This window comes from Triturus cristatus, chromosome 3_1 (assembly GCF_964204655.1).
Source record: "Triturus cristatus chromosome 3_1, aTriCri1.1, whole genome shotgun sequence".
NCBI lineage: Eukaryota > Metazoa > Chordata > Amphibia > Caudata > Salamandridae > Triturus > Triturus cristatus.
The window spans coordinates 680556863-680570447 of record NC_140583.1 but is presented as its reverse complement, the minus strand read 5'-3'; the positions used below and the strand labels follow the sequence as shown (position 1 = coordinate 680570447).

General features: G+C 44.6%; 1 protein-coding gene across 1 annotated transcript in view; it reads right to left on the bottom strand.

The window, feature by feature from the left end:
- Positions 1-13585, bottom strand: part of SYT12 (synaptotagmin 12) — an 804553-nt gene that overhangs the window by 79960 nt on the left and 711008 nt on the right. The gene's annotated exons all lie outside the window — the stretch shown is intronic.

Sequence of the window (13585 nt, the reverse complement as noted above, 5' to 3'; positions counted from 1 at the left end):
AATGATAAAGCTTAAATTACCTTGCACCGTCATAAGGAACCAAAAAATCACCTGCATCCGCGATGCCTCACCTCCTCTGCTCCACGCATCGTCTTTGATTTCTGGCACATCCAAGATGCTGTAAGGGGGGCTGTGTGACTTCTCGATCTGGCTTGCATTCCATCGCAGTCAGACTGAACTTTTGTACTTGTCCTGGTCAAGCGATGACAGATAGCCCCAGTTATAGCTATAGACTTCTAGGCACTTCACTTTGATTTAATATTAGAAAACTCATATCTTGATTTGTGTATGCTGGGTTTTTGCCGTTTTGGTCTTGTTTTAATCAGATAAATATTGGCTATATTTCTAAACTGGTGTGGAGTACTATTGTGGGTATTTTTACTGTGTTATTGTGTGTGTGTGTGTGTGTGTGCCCGCAAATACTTTACACATTGCCTCTTTAGTTTAGCCTGACTGCTCTGTGCCAGCGGGTGAGCATCAGGTAAACGTTAGTGGGTACTACACTTACCCTAACTAGAGTGTGGGTCCATACATGGCCAGGGGGCATACCTCTGCCAATTAGAGACCCCATTTCTAACAATTATGGATTGGCTTTAAAAACCCTAACACGAACCAAGCCCTCAAAATATGTAATATGTAAATTACACTACAAACGTTGTGTAAAAATATGATAGATTTAAAATTAAATAGAAGTGACAGTTTCTAAGCATAAACCTATAAACCATATAAACCACCCCTTTGAATCACTTGAAGAAAATGGAACTTCTGAACCACGAGGCAAGTATATTTCATGTCACCATTACATATTGTCTGATATTGTATATAAACAAAGCATCAATCTAGTCAATTAAGGCATGTGCACACCCAGGGGCAGATTTACAAGGCCCTTGCGCCACTTTTGCGTAATTTTTAACATGGGAAAAGTGATGCAAAAGTGGCGCAAGGGGCTTGTAAATAAGCCCCCCAGAATGGATTTATTTGAAGGTGCTTTCAAATGCGATGGTGAAGGAAAAGGAAGCAGAGTAAAGTAAAATAATTGTCTAAAATTACACAATTTGGGAATGCCAGGATTTATCCCAGGTTCCCTGGCTCCACATTTAGCCACAGGATAGGTGTTTCCCGATTGCTTCCGTTTAACTTCAAAGAACAGTATTTTGTGTTGAATTCTGGGAGGAGCTACATTTGTAAACTTGTCTATTATCATACGTTAAATCAAGCTGACCCAAGACGTGTTCTGGGAAGCAAACGACTTAGATACGTACGAAGTCAAGGGATGCAAGGATACCCTGTTTTTATGCTGCTATCACCAGCTTCGCCAGGCTTAAATAAAACAGACACCCGCGGTAAGAGAAGCACAAGCTCATCAAAACCTCAGAAAAGGCAATTCGAAGCATTAGTAAAATAATGGGGTCTTCGAGTTCCTACAAGTATTCACTGAAGCAAAAGAGAACTTTCCCACTGAGCTCACATGTGAAGAATAATGCCTAATTTGGCTAAATCCTTCCAAACTACCAAATTTCTGCCCCTGACTGCAACGTATACTTTAGTGTCAGTAGATCTCACAAGAATTTGTAAGGAACCAATAAAGAAACCAAGTAAATCAATATCCTTTTCACCAAAAGCTTTTGGAGAAATACCAGGATCTTGAAGTGTGATGGAATGACCCCAGGTATTAAAGAAAGTGGTGTCAGCCAACACAGTGATTGGGGCTCCAGAATCCGTCATAACTTGTAAGGATTTATCCTTTATGAAAGCTTGGCAGAGGGGGCGTTCAAAATCTATGGAATCAAAAGGTTCATCTATGGATAAAAGGAGATTAGAGAAGGTATTGGTGCAGTCAGAGACAGAAGATACAGAGGATGAAGGAGAAGTGTTTTGTAATTCAACATTGTGGATTTTAACAACTGGAAAGGAACGGCGAGATTTACAAAATTCTTGGAAGTGACCAGTTTTCTTGCATTTGCCACATTTCCTTCCCAAGGCAGGACAAGAGGGAAAATTTGCAATATGGTTTTTGTTACCACAGCGAAAGCAAAAGGTCCTTTTAAATTCGTTGTTAACTTTGATGGCAGAGACAGTAGAAATTCCGAATTGTCTGAAGCATAGGAAATGGGAGAATGACCCTCTTGGCCTGACAACGCTTGTGAAGAGACAATAGAACGCTCAATACTTTTCCCTACGTCAATGACTTCTGACAAGGAGGGATTACGACAAGTTAAAAGGCGTTCTTGCATTTTTTTAAAAAAACAGTTAAAAACAAATTGGTCTCTAATGAAGATGTCTGTATAATTGTCAAATTCACATGTAGAAGCGAGGACCCGAAGAGCAGCTACATATTCTTCGACCGATTCATCACTGGCTTGTTTTCTTTTAAAGAAACTGTGTCTCTCCAAGAGAACATTTGGTTCATCCGAAAATTGTTTCTTAAGTTTTCCTTTTGCTTCAATGTACATGTTCCAGGTGCCATCACCGGAGGGTCTAGAAAAAGGAGGTAAATTGTCAAAAATCTTTTGTGCAGCAACACCCAAATGATTATAAAGGAGGGCGTGTTTCCTTTCTGGAGAATATTCTTTTCTGTCAATGGCGACAAGATAATTTTCAAAAATATGGATCCATTGTCTCCATTCAATTTTCGGTTTGCCTGGTCTTTGTAGAAATTGTGGAGGATGTAATGCGTTATCCGAAGAAGACATGGTTCAGGTAATGGATTAGTATAATTACGAATTGCAGTAGAATGTGAGGCTGTAAAATGCTGAATTTGTAAATAGACAATAATAAAATATTAAGTCCTTGAAGTAATGTCTCTTTGTCTCCTTATTTTTTTTTTTTTTTAAATGTATTCTTCTTCATAAAGTTAACAGTGTAGAACAATCAGCCTTTGTATTAAATCCCTTTATTTGTAAGAGGAGATTGACATGGAATGTTTTGTAGAATTCTTCCTAAAGTTGTCAGTGCAGAACAATCAGCCTTTGTATTAAATCCTTTCGTTTGTAAGAGAAGATTGATATGGAATGTTAGAATGCTGGAAAACAAACACTTCAAGAGAATGTTCTTCAGTGAAAATTCTGAATAACCAAGTAAAGTAGAACCAACTCGTGAAACATTTCTGTTGCTATGTAACCTTTGTTGGTCAGAGTGTGCACGTTTTCACAACGTTTTGGCAGTCAGCGCGCACCATGACTTGAAGTTCCAACAAGAGAATGTGCCGTGTAAGTAAAGGCGCGTGGACCAATTAAAGCTCGCGCTGGTCGGAATGCAGGAAACACTTAGTTGCTAGGAGGCGCGTATACAAAGCGCGTAACAGAACGTGGCTGAGCTCGCGCTATTAAGCACTTGGTTGCCAAGAAACGCGTTTAAAACATAGCGCGTGAAGATTTGTGGATTAGCTCGCGTTTCTTTACATGGCTCGCGCTACAGTTTCTGTCATGGCTCGCGCTATAGTTTCCGTTAGTAGGTATCAAACAAAGGCCAGCGCGGAAATGAAAAATATTAATCAGACCTGAATGGGCATGTCCGTAAGAATCCCTGCGGGTCCGTAGGTGAAACAAAGTATCTTTTGTTGCGTAGGCCCTTGATGTAGTTCCCGATTTGTAAACAAAATCGTTGGATGAAGAAGAAACGAAGGCGAGATGTTTCTCTTACCCCACTCCTGGTACCAAATTATGTAGTGGGTAAATAATCCAGGTTCAATCCTCGTTTCTTGTATTGTTCTTTATTTAAAATCCATAATGAGCGGACCCGCAGGAGAGCGGCTGTTGCTCGATATGAAGACAGGAAGAAAAGAACAGAGGGAAAGAGTTCTAGAATCCAGAGAGAAAGAATAGGTAAAGGAGAGAGGAGAAAGACCAGAAAGAGAATGTTACACTGGACAACTTACTATTTTTACATTTGTGATTCCCCCCTGGGAGAGGGAAGTGGCGATACAGAAGGGCTGATGGTCAGGCCAGACTGAGCTTCCCCTCTAAAGGGTAATCATAATTGTGAAAAGCCTTTCTCTTCTTCTCTCACCTCCCTCCTATGGTTTTCTCCTTTTCCGTGCCTCTCACCCTCCTCCATTTGTCTCTCACTCTCCTCTAACTCTTCTACCTCCTTTTATCTCCCTCTATCCTTCTGCCACCCTCCTTGTTTTTTGTGTCTCTCTTTTCACTCTCATAAATCTCCCTTATTCCTTTTTCTTTCGTCCCTTCTGACTCATATTAGTGTGTCTTCTTCCACCTTTTGCAACACTTTTCTCCTTTTTTCTCCCCCTTCCTCCATCTCTCATTTTGACTCCTGCATATATTTGGAGCGCCTGCTCCTTACAGTGTATATCCTATGGGCCTGTGCCACTGCCAGTAGCCCACCCAGCATTTTGAGAGGAGTCAGAGAAGCAGGCTTAACATTTTGTAAAATGAGCAAATAAAATGGCAGCATCAAAGTCCAAAAAGAACAGATTAATCCAGTTACTTTAATGTATATGCATGACAGGCTGCAGAAAACTATCCCTCAGGAGCAGCAAAACGTATGTTAAGTGTTCTGGCCACTGTGAGACAGAGGGAGGTACCAACTGGCCCCATGCCCCTAGTTAAGGTATCTGCTGGGCACTCAGAGGACGGACAAATGAGCAGCATTAACACAAACTATGAGCCTGACAAAGGGCCACATTTATCAAGGTTTTGCGTCACCCTTGCGCTAGTCAAGGTAGCGCAATGTAACACAAAACATAGAATGAAAGGCAACGGAAGTCACTGTCTTGAGTCTACCCTGGGAAGGTGTGCCATGGGTGGAGCTTGGGTTTTCCCACGCATCCATCCATTCATTTTGGCACATTCCCAGATATACCAGGACAGATGAATCTGGGAATGTGTCAAAATGCTAAACCTTCCCAGGGGAGGCGCAATGTGGAGAAATATCTTTATTTCTCCTCGTTGTCTCCTCGTTCTAAGTGTGCACACTTAGAAATAGGAAAATGCCTCTGAGGATTGTTTTTGTGCATGAAGGTGCCCCTTTCTTCACAAAAACAATCCTGCCTACAATGCAGGCACCCTTGCACCACAATGCATGCACCCTTGCACCACAAATGCAGACACCCTTGCACCGTGGTGCAATGGTGCCTGCGTTGGAGCTAGGCAGCACATTGTGCACCAGCACAAGGAGAGGACAGGAATGCACTATATAGTGTTAAATATGACGCATTCCTGCCCTCTCCCTTTCACTCAGAGAAGCAAGGTGCCTTGCTGCATTGTGTGAAAGTATGATAAAGCTGTCCCTCAATTTCTAGCTTCTTTTTCCCTTTAAGCACTGTGACAAAAACAGCAAGACACCCGTTGATCTTTTCTACATCGAGCTCGAGTGCAATGGTAACCCCACAATTGCCACATCGACCTTTGTCGTACGCTTTACATGTGCAAGCAAAATAACTCTAACGGCAAACTTGAAACTTAACTGCAGGTGTTTCTGTCTGCGTTAGAAGCCAGGGGTTCACACACATTTTTTAAATACAGATGGCAGGCAGCATCGTCAGCGCGCATTCAACATCTTTTATGTAACTGAGCAGCGGCCCCCCACCAAGTGAGGCAACAGCGCTTCCTATTGGGAGCAGCCTTTCTCCCCTCTCCCTGGTCATTTACTTTGCTCGTCTCTTGTGGAGGAGAGTTGCGGCTGGTTAGGTGGGCTAGTGTATACTAAATGAGTGAGAGAGTCTCTCGTTTAGTATTCAATAGGCCTTCAGCCCATGCTCTTGCCTCTTGAGCAAGGCCCGCAAACATGGCAGATACCTTCTTGGCGTCCCACTTCACACATTGTTGCCTCTAGTTCATGGGGCCCTCTCCCTGTAACTGAATCTGTGCTGTGTTCATCTGGCTGTGCTGTGACCCTGTTGTCTGTGACTGCAGTTTGTGCTTTTTAGGTCTCCCCTGGCGTTGCAGCGCAAAGCGCTGCTCGCTGGGCGAGAGATATTGTAAGAGAGCAGATTTCAGAAGGGGACTTGAAGCCCCGCCCCTCTTTTCCATTGTCTGGCGTCACCATTTATGCTAAACGGTGGCCTGCAATTGAAAATTAGTTTTTTTTGTTGACGTCCTTTCGCCTCCAATCCGGACTGGGTCGTCTGCATTGCTGCTGTCGCAAAGCAATTTCTTATCTTTATGGGGGCCATGTGTTTTCACTCAGCCCCGTGTTTATTTTTGCATCGCGCTTTCAGTGAAAGTGAAAGCGCGATGCAAATATAAACAAGCGGCTGAGTGAAAACAGAGGGCAAGTGCTTGTTTTAGGACTTGTGCCCTGGTTGCGTTAAACGGTGGGCCAGGTGTTCCTCCAGTGTTTGCGGCCTTCAAATGCACAGGATGGCTTTTTAATTCAACTGCTGTTTAATGTAATTAAATTCAATGCATGAAAGAAACGAAACAAAAAGTGGGCAGGATGTCTGTGAAGGGTCCTTTCCAGGGCCATGCTGGTGCCAGGGCCGCTCCTCTGAGCGTTAAGGCAATCGCCTTGGCAGCGCAAAACTATGCAGGGCGGCGCAGTTAATCTTTTAGCGCCTCTTTGTGTCTCTGAGATACACGACACGGAGGCCATTGTGTGCCGAGACCGGGGTGGGGAGGGGGGCGCCTTTAATTAAAGTGCCTGGAAACAGAATGAGAATTATAGAGGCAGGACGTGTCTGCTGACTCGGCGTTCTGCTGCCAGGGGTGTCCAAAATCAGGGCTGCTGGTGTGGAGTCCTTGAAGGCGCTTCTTACTGGGTAAGGACAAGGCTGCGGAAGCAACATCCACCCTCCCTAGGATTTGAGGGAAGGAACTGCCCGCACCAAGCATGCGCCCGCGCAGTGCTTAATTTGTGCCAGTGCTTGCACGTAGTGGGGAGCGACACTCATTTTTGGGGATGGGAGATCGAAATGTAAAAAAGGGGGACAGAAGGTGGAAGAGAAAGCTAGGAAAACAGCGACAAAGAGAGCAAACAGATGAGAAAAAACTGCAAGAGAGAGAGGAAGAGGCAGGAAGTGGAGGGCGATGGGAAGAAGTGGCGTGGGGTGTATTCAGGCATAGGCACCCTTGGTACTCAACGGCAGTGGGATTAAGAAGCAGCTCTGGAAACTAGCTCCTAACAAAAACTTCGAGCCCCTGCACACGTTCTTTGAAGTAAGCAGGTAAGCGGCAGTACGGTGTCCTCTAATGAGCCCGTGTCATGCAACACCCGCCCTACTCGCACCCCATCGACCTGTTGTTACACTACAATGTTTGAAGAAGCCTACATCGGTTTCCCAACAAAAGATTAGTTTTGTTGCTAAGTTCCACATTTTCTGAGCGCGTGCTGCTGCTGTGTGTCGTGGCTCTGCGGGAGGAGCTGGGGGGCTTTGCAGCTGTCAATCCCATACCTACTTCATGTGTATATGAAGTTAGCTTGGCTGCCAAGAGTTCTAAAGCTTTCCTGTGCATGTGGGTGAAGCTTGCCCTAAATCTGCTCGTCCTGTGTGTACTCTGCGTGGGAAGTCGATGGAGGCACTGCTGGCGGAGGAGATGTGACCTAACGGCCAGAACTGCTGACTTTGGAATGGGGAAACCAGGTTCAATTCACGGTGCTGTCCTAACACCCCGTGATTCCTGACACATCACTTAATCTCCCCCTGCATAAAAATAGACAAATCTGACCAAGTGAATTGTAACCTAGTGCTCGTGTAAAGCGCTGTAATTCCCTTGGACTAGGTTCATGCTGTGCACAACTGAAACAATCGTGTGTTGGTTGAAATATACTGCTGTTGGTTATGCTGTGTCGCTTGTGTCGGAAGGATGCCTGTTCTTGTGTTTAAAGCTGACATTCTTGAGCCCCAGTATCTGCAGCATCCCCTTTCTATCCATGAGTGGAGCTGGTATTCTTACTACTCATTCTTTTCCTGCTTTGTGTGCCAGTGAAGCTTGTACTGCTACTGTCTGTGCTGCAGCTGCCTTCAAGTGAAGGACGCTTGCACCACCACTGCCTTTGTTGTATCTGTGAGTGAAACAAGCTTGTGCCGTTGCTTCCAATTCTGTAGCTTTTCTACCTGCAAGAACAGATCCTACTGCTCCTGACTGGAGTGAAACCCGTTCTTTCTGTGAGGGATAATTGCAGTGCTGCTGTAAATTCTGTGAGGATCCTGTGTGTGAGGGAGGCTTGCAATGCTGCTGTCCACACTGTGACAGGCTGTGTGTGAGGGAGACTTGCAGTCTTGCTGTCCATTCTGAGATCTGTTCTGTGTGTGAGGGATGCTAGCAATGATGCTGTCCATTCTGTGTGCGAGGGATGATTGCAGTGCTGCTGTCTATTCTGTGTCTATTCTGTGTGTGAAGGATGCTTGCAGTGGTGCTGCCCACACTGTGACAGGCTGTGTGTGAAGGATGCTTGCAGTGCTGCTGTCGAAACTGTGACAGGCTGTGTGTGAAGGATGCTTGCAGTGCTGCTGTCCATTCTGAGACCTGTTCTGTTTGTGAGGGATGCTTGTAGTGCTGCTGTAAATTCTGTGAGGATCCTGGGTGGAGGGATGCTTGCAGTGCTGCTGTAAATTCTGTGATGATCCTGTGTGTGAGGGAGGCTTGCAGTGCTGTTGTAAATTCTGTGATGACCCTGTGTGTGGGGAATGCTTGCAGTGCTGCTGTAAACTCTGTGATGATCCCGTGTGTGGGGGATGCTTGCAGTGCTGCTATCCATGCTGAGACCGGTTCTGTGTGTGAGGGATGCTTGCAGTGGGCTGTCCATTCTGTGTGTGAGGAATGCTTGCAGTGCTGCTGTCTATTCTGTGCCTATTCTGTGTGTGTGGAATGCTTGCAGTGCTGCTGCCCATGCTAAGCCCGTTCTGTGTATGAGGGATGCTTGCAGTGCTGCTGTCCATTCTGTGCAATTTCCTGTGTGTGAGGGATGCTTGCAGTGCTGCTGCCCACACTGTGACAGGCAGTGTGCGAGGGATGCTTGCAGTGCTGCTGCCCACTCTGTGACAGGCTGTGTGTGAAGGATGCTTGCAGTGCCTCTGTCCATGCTGAGGCTGGTTCTGTGTGTGAGGGATGCTTGCAGTTCTGCTGTCCATTCTGTGCCTATCCTGTGTGTGAGAGAAGCTTGCAGTGCTGCTGCCCACATGGTGGCAGGCTGTGTGTGAGGGTAGCATTAACTACAGCAGCTAGTGCTGCACCTGTGCTGTGTGAGAGATGCTTGCAGTGCAGCCGCCCATGCTGTCCCTATCCTGTGTGTTAGGTATCTTTGCAGTGTGCGCTGTTCTACTGCCCACACTGAAACCTGCGCTGCATCTGTTCTGTGTGTGAGGGTGCCCTTCAGTCCTCCTGCTGGTGTTGTAGCAGAGTAGATGTTAGCAGATTTGGCGCCCTAGGCAAAGTGACCATTTGCCATACTTACTCGGGCAATGGGCTTTACTTGAAAATGAAATGAAAAATACTTTTGTATAGCGCACTGCTGCCCGAAGGCGTCTAGGCAGTGCTGCTTGAAGGTAAGAAAAGTAAGAAAGGTATTGGAGGGGATCCTAATAAGGGAACAGTTAAACAAGCATTTGTAATGCAACAGGTCTCGCATTTACGCAAGTTTGAGCTACTGACATTGTAAATGACAATGCCTTTTTTTATTGTGTTCCTTTTAAAACAGATAAATAAAAGGCATTGTCATTTACAATGCCAATAGCTTAAAGTCGTATACATGCGAGACCTATTGCATTGCAAATGCTTGTTTCCAATAGGCTCTGCTGGGTTCTTGTAATTTCCTCTCTAAAAGTATATGGTTATTATAACCCAGCAATTGTTTTCTTTTTTGATGGCAAAGCCTTGGTACACAAAAAGTGAAAAGGAGTAGGTGCTCGTGAACTGGGAAGTGTTATAATAAAAATGTGATTCTTTTGAAAGGAGAACTTCATAGACTCGAAGATTGAGGAGCGATTATACTCTGGATTCCAAACAAGCTAAAAAACCTAACATAGGGGCTTATGGGTGAGCAAAGAGAGAGGTTAAAACTGCCTACGTCTTTTGCTGGCCCCTTTTGGCTAGGTTTGCGTTATAAAAATCACACCTTCATACATGCATACATGTAACAGGATAATTGACGTGCTTTATTATTAGTAAAGTAGCTAATCTTCATTCCTAAAGATAAATCTATAAGTTTGTCATGCCCAAAGACAGGTGCCTAATTTCAGGGTGGGGCTCACGCACACTCATTTTTCGTCATCAGACTTTGACCCAGACCAAGAGTGTGAAAAACACACAAGGGGGAAAGAAAGAGGAAGAGAAAAACATACAAGGGGGAAAGAAAGATGAAGGGAAAGACATAAAAAAGTGACAAAGGGGGAAAGCAGGGACCTGCAAGAGTGAGACAAAGGCAGAGTGCCTTGTGGTGGATGAAAAAGTTATGAGATGGAATCAAGACTACACAGCCTTGGTATGTGACACAATGACATACAGTAGCACAGGCCGTAGCCTTCTGAGCAAATCTTTGGACCTGGTACTTATTATTATACAAATTAAGCACTGCTACAGACCACCCCTTGTACCCTGAACCAAAGGAGAAAATATGTATTTTTGTTCTGAATAGGCCCTAATGCTGATTTTGCAGGATCTTTTAACAACATGAAATATCGTCAACCACAACCTTCTGGTTGGGAGACTCAGTTACATCAGCTGCCATGGGCATTTCCAGGAGATGTCAAATCTTTTCTCCTGACCAGGACTCAGTTAGAAGCGCTGCAGACATTTTCTTTCTCAGGCCACCTATTCCTTTGATGCTTCCTCCAGAACTCCATTTTGTTACTGCTAAATTTTAACATCTATATGCCATTGCTGTCAGTGAATAATACTGGCATTCACATTTTGACCACTCATAAAAGGAGCTTATAGAGCAAACAAGGAGTGGGAAAATGTCCAGGATAGTGCAAATAAAAAACAAATTCAGTACTTTCACATTGAGCATCTTAGCACCAATCCACAAGAAAGCTGAAAAAAAGAAGAATGGCACAATTAAGGATAGCGAGGGCCCATGCAGGTTCCTGATGCACTGGCCTGAGCTTCACGCTGCCATGCATGCCCAAAGAGGGACATAGCCCCGGGCAGAACGCCTTGATATGTTTGGGTCATTGGGGGAATTTTATCCCAGAGAGAAACACTGGTGATCAAGTTTATAGTGAGTAAAATCTGGAACAAAGGAAGACCCAGCAAAGCTGGTCAACCAGTGCATTCATGCGATACACAACGTTAGGCATTACTTTTCGGTTATTAGAGCTGATGTTATCCATGTCAGGAGGCACACTACTGGACATTCAAATTCCTATTTTATTCAGATGCTCCTTGTCAATCAAGAATGGGAGGAAAACCTGACCTCAATTGACCATGTTTCTTTTCCACTGCCCTGTATGACTTATTCAGATTAAAACCTTCAATTTTGCCAGCCTCTTTGGCAACTCTCATTCCATCGACAAAAGTGCAGGCCCTAATGCTTTGTCCTTTTCCATAGCAAATTCGACTCAAAGCATAATTAAATTGTTGGAGTGTTAGACACACTGATGTGGCAAGCTCCTGTTGGATCTCCTAGACACAGCAGGGACATATCTGCTTCTCTTGGCACATGCTACTGCACCACATATCATCTATAGTCGGCTTGATACTGAGATTGCACCTATATTAAAAATGGCCTGTTGTGACTATCCAGCCAATTTAGGCCTATTAACCTAATTCATACAAACTAAAAAGTATTTTGGAAAATGTTTCTGGGCTGCCTTAATTGAATTAAACAAGGCTTTTGCTTATTTCCAGGTCAGTTGCCTTAACCTGGCTGATGAGGGGTGTTACCCCGAAACGGGTCCCAGGATGCTTGTTTCCGGTCCATGGAACACCTGGCTTGGCAGTTCGAGCTGGACTGTTCCCATGAGGCACAGGGTCAAGACTGATTTGCAAATAGCTGGGTCTGAACTGGGGTGGCGAAGTGAGCTAAAGAACGATGATGGATTAAACCCAGATCTGTGACTGGAGGTGAGTGTCTGAAAAGTTTCAGTGCTCCGTCCATCATCTCCTTGTGTTTGCTTTGTTCGTCCTAAGTTGGCAGGGTATGCCCAGACGTGGGTCCCTTGTTCACTTTGTCACTGGATTCAAGCTAGCCTGGCTGATGTGGGGTGTTGCCCCGAAACTGGTCGCAGGATGCTTGTTACTGGTCCGGGGAAGACCTGCCTTGGCAGTTTGGGCTATACTGTTCCCATGAGGCACAGGGTCAAGACTGATTTGCATATAGCTGGGTATGAACTGGGGTGGTGAAGTGAGCTAAAGAATGATGATGGATTAAACCCAGATCTGTGACTGGGGGTGAGTGTCTGAAAAGTTTCAGTGCTCCGTCCATCATCTCCTTGTGTTTGCTTTGTTCGTCCTAAGTTGGCAGGGTATGCCCAGACGTGGGTCCCTTGTTCACTTTGTCACTGGATTCAAGCTAGCCTGGCTGATAAGGGGTGTTGCCCTGAAACTGGTCGCAGGATGCTTGTTACTGGTCCGGGGAAGACCTGCCTTGGCAGTTTGGGCTATACTGTTCCCATGAGGCACAGGGTCAAGACTGATTTGCATATAGCTGGGTATGAACTGGGGTGGCAAAGCGAGCTAAAGAATGATGATGGATTAAACCCAGATCTGTTACTGGGGGTGAGTGTCTGAAAAGTTTCAGTGCTCCGTCCATCATCTCCTTGTGTTTGCTTTATAAGAAGATTTCAATCATTGACCAAACCTTTGGACTCTGCCTTCTGTTGTTGAAGTGCACTTGCATTCAGAAAATCTGTGAGTAAAGAAATGTGGTCAGTGTTGTTGAACTCTCTCATTTGCAAGTTAAGAGCTGTGGGGGGGGGCTATAGGCCTTCTTGTATGGTCTTACCTGCAAAGGTAAAAGAACTCACCCTTCGTTTGTAGATACATTGAATCTGCACGTGCGGGTAGATTCCTACCCTGTAATGGCTCGACAAATTTCCAGGAATGCGGAGGTAACTCTTCTATATTTGATGTGGGACAATGGGAGGGGGATCCATCATAGGGAAAATATATTCTTCTGGAGAAACTGAAAAACCTAATTATGTAAATGCAAGTTTGAGTTATAACTGTGATTCCACCTGTTGGGACTTTATATATGAATACTTAAAGGCACGTGAGGACTCCACGAATTTCACGACTGTTATAGTTTTCCAAGAGTACTCTAAAGATTCTTTGTGAAACCTAATGAAAGTCAGGAATTTGCTTCAACTGTAGAAGTAATTCCAAAGGAAGAATTGTCAGACTTTTCCCAAGGGCCCTTTTTACGGCCGCTACTATATAGTGTACTTTATTCCATACAAAACATTTATTAACTAGGGGAATGAAGAGGCAAAAGCATAGAAGTAAATGGTGGAGTGCCTTTTTTCATTAGTGTGTGGGTAGTATCTATTTATCTAGAGCCATTTCTCATACCTGGAGAGATTAACATGGAAGTCTCCTTTTTGTTTAAGACTTTTATTGTTAAAAGGCAGTTGATCTTTTATTCTGATATATTCTAAGAGTTTTTTCTGCTCCTGCTATTTTAATGTCTGTTTGTGAAGCAAAAACCAAAGGAAATGATGGACGGAGTGTTGAACAGGGTTTAATCC